The sequence below is a fragment of the Cyprinodon variegatus genome, unplaced genomic scaffold, assembly GCF_000732505.1.
Source record: "Cyprinodon variegatus isolate N-32 unplaced genomic scaffold, C_variegatus-1.0 Scaffold275, whole genome shotgun sequence".
In the NCBI taxonomy this organism is placed as follows: Eukaryota; Metazoa; Chordata; class Actinopteri; order Cyprinodontiformes; family Cyprinodontidae; genus Cyprinodon; species Cyprinodon variegatus.
In genome coordinates this window covers 600,183-603,982 of record NW_015150728.1, presented here as the reverse complement: position 1 = coordinate 603,982, position 3,800 = coordinate 600,183, and positions in this window count along the sequence as shown.

Below are 3,800 nucleotides of genomic sequence, written 5' to 3'. Positions count from 1 at the left end.
TTTTCTTTAATATTTACAGACCTACATTTTGGGCGTATAAGGTACTCTATATATACTATAATTATCTATTAACATCCTGTTAATGAATAACTAATTCTGTAATTAAAAAGACTGACTTTTTAGACATTTGGTTTCAAACACTGTCCCTTTTCTCCCCTTTGTATTACATTATTGATAAGATTAAGGGAATTTTATTTACTCTTTTCTTTCAAAGTCTCAAAGTTAGTTTTTTCTAAAATAAAAAAGTAAATATCTGGTAAAACTAAATTGATATAAATGGCAGTTATGAACCCCTTAAAGAGGTCTTAACGATTTTGAGAGAAATTTGGCTTTTATATTGTAAAGTCACTGAATACTGTTCCAGATATATGTACGCGATATTCTAGCCTATTCCTTTAAATCATCTTGATTTTATAATAACTTTGCACTCAGTAAAGCAGCTTTTTTATAGCTGAATATTAACCTACAGCAGCATCCAAAAAGCCATCTTCAGTCCTACTCTGCCATCTAGAGTTTTATTTCTGTATTACAACTTCATATGACTTTTTTTTTTTCTGCAATATTTAAACTTTGCAAAACACCTATGTCCACAAGCTACATTTTATATTTGCTGAATTACAGAATAATGAATATTGTTTTTTAGAAATCCAAATCGCAAGAAACTGAGGTTACTTTGTCTTTAAAATTTAAGGAAATCCCAGATAATTCTGTATCCCTGAAATAGGCTCACTCACATTTTGATTTCAATTTAAACGTATTCTTTGGTACTCTAGTGAATGTGGTTCAGTAAAATAGTTAGGAAAGTCTTGAGGACCACTAACGTGTTAAACCGATGCAGGTGAGCGCCAGAGATCAATGTAGTAAAGACAGGTGGAAATGTGGCGGGAGACTAAATGACCTACAGTGTTTAAACTGTATTTTGTCATTTAACTGGCTGATCAGTGGAGCAGTGGATAGCACAGCTGCCTTGCAGCAAGAAGGTTCCAGGTTTGAGTCCCGGACTGTTGTCTTTCTGCATGGAGTTTGCATGTTCTCCCTGAACATGCTTGGGTTCTCTCTGGGTACTCCAGCTTCCTCCCACAGTCAAAAAAGTTAGGTTTATTGGCTTCACAAATTTCTCCTTAGGTGTGAGTGTGTGAATGGTTGTTCATCCTGTTTGTCTCAGTGTTGCCCTACGATGGACTGGCAACCTGTCCAGAGTGTACCCTGCCCTCTCTCCCGCATTGGATAAGCATGATGGAAAATGGATGGATGTTTACACTGGCATCTGAAGGGAGTGTAGGTAGCAGGTGGAAAGGAGCCTGGAGCAGAGAAAGAAGGAATGAAAGAAGACAGGATTCATATGCAGGGGCTGATTTAGGAAATTTTGGGCCTTTTTCTTGTCCCTTTTCTTGTTGTTTTCCTCTCTATATTCAGATTACTTTTCATGCTATCTCAAAAGGAAGGAAAGATTTTTTTTTCCAAGCAGTAAGCTCACTTAGCTGATTGCCTCTTCCTGTGTTTCCAAAAAGGTGACGGTAAAAGTAAATAACCCAGTCCTTCTTTTCACTGTAGACAAGCCATGATCTGCTTATCTGATCTCCATTTTTCATTTGGATGAAATAATAGCTGCATGAATCATGACAGCAGACAAAATGGAGGAGAGCAGGAGGCGGACACAATTAAGGTAAGCATTCTGATGGCATTTTAGCAAAAATGATTTTTATCAAAAAAATGTGCACTAATAAGGAATTGTATTAACCATATCTGTAGAGTTTGATGGGCCCCCAGGAACTTGTGGCCAAAGGTAACTGCCTATTCAATTAAATTCAGTTTATTATTATAACAAGCAGTTCTGCACTAAACAAGAGGGTGGCAGTAGTGACTATTGACAGCCTAGTGTTGGTTTAATGAGGCATCTTGAAGAGTTTCAACACATTGCCAAACTGTATTGATACTGTCTCACAGGATACCCACACCTGCTGGATCTTTAAAGACGCTACAGGCAGCTTATCTGACAGACTAAACTGAATTGATTCAGTTCAATTCAGATTATTTCTATAGCGCCAATTCACAACACGTCATCCTAAGGCACTTTACAGTTCACCAGATCATCCAGTCACATTGATTCAGTTTTCTAAGGAAAACCAGTTGATTGCATTGACTCATTGACTCGAAGGCAATCCCTGCCTGGTATTGCCTAATGGTAAATCCCCCCACCTCATATGAAAAGGGGAGAGAGAGGAGTACACTTGTTCAGGAAAAAGTTCATAACTTTTCAATCGATCAGCTTTCTTTCTGTAGCACATTTTAAAGGAGCAGAGATGGGCAAAGTGCTATTTCAATAAAATCAAACAAAAAGTTCATAACATACAAACAAATCAAAAGCTTTAAAAACAGCTTTATTTTTATGGTTCCAGGACATTTAGGTTTAAAGGGGAAAAAAGCAGCAGATAAATTAGGAAAGCAAGCATGAAGCAAAAATTATATTGATTTTTAATACGCCACTTGGGAAAATAAGCGAAATCGCTGATATGGATTAAAGTTGGGAAACAGTGGCAGATTATATGGAAAGCAGAACCACAGGGGTGATTTTCAGTTTAAAAGTACACAAAGCAGCTCCAATGAGAGGAAAGACAAGACAACAGGGAACAATATCATGTTGAGACAATTTAAATAGTACATTACATTTATTTGGGAAACACAAAACCGGTTTATGTGACAAATGTCATATGGAAGAAACAATTTTAAATGTCTTCACACTTAAATACAACGAGGAAAGGTCAAATCTGGAGAAAGACTTAAGAGAAGAAGGAATTCATCAGTTTACTGTTCCTGTAATTTTTAGCCAAGAAACATTATTTTCATACCTCGTGCAGACAGTTTTAACAAGATATATAGACGCTCTCTGATCAAACTCTGACAATAATGGGCAGTAATGCTGCTAGCTGGCTCCCAACTGCCATGAAAACCCAAGATGAAGATGAAGATGGTGCAGCCTTAAGGCTGTAAGAGTGCGTAGAAGAACTTGGACAGAGCATATGAAATATGGAGCTTTTATAGAGGAGGAAAAATGGAAAAGCAGAGAGAAGGTGGATGGAGATACGGTAAGAAGAATATGCAATGAAACATGGAGGCAGATGATCAGGTGTGGGCGAAAATAAAAAATTTTTTTTTTTTTTAATGTTTTTTTATTTTCAGTTATAAAGTTTCTTTTTACAAGTTACGATTCCTAGACTTGGAGGTTATGTTTGTAGCAGAGTTTATCTTTCTGGGGATGGATGGATTTTAACGATGTTTTTATCAGAGGTTTCCCTCATGCCAAATAATCAGTGATAATCCAAATCATAATCTGGATACAGGAATATTTTTTAATGATTATTTGACAGAATAAGCAGTTCTCCACTAAACAATAGGGTGGCAGTAGTGACTATTGACAGCCTAGTGTTGGTTTAATGAGGCATCTTGAAGCATTTCGACACATTGCCAAACTGTATTGATACTGTCTCACAGGATACAGACACCCGCTGGATCTTTAAAGACGCTACAGGCAGCTTATCTGACAGACCAAACTGAATTGATTCAGTTCAATTCAGATTATTTCTATAGCGCCAATTCAAAACACAAGTAATCTCAAGTGACTTTACAGTTCACCAGATCATCCAGTGAAATTGATTTAAAGTTTTCTATCTAATGAAAACCGGCTGATTGCGTCGACTCATTGATTCAAAGGCAATCCCTCACACTAAGCATGCTTGTAGCGACAGTGGAGAGGAAAAACTCCCTTTTAACAGGAAGAAACCTTCAGCAGAACCAGGCTC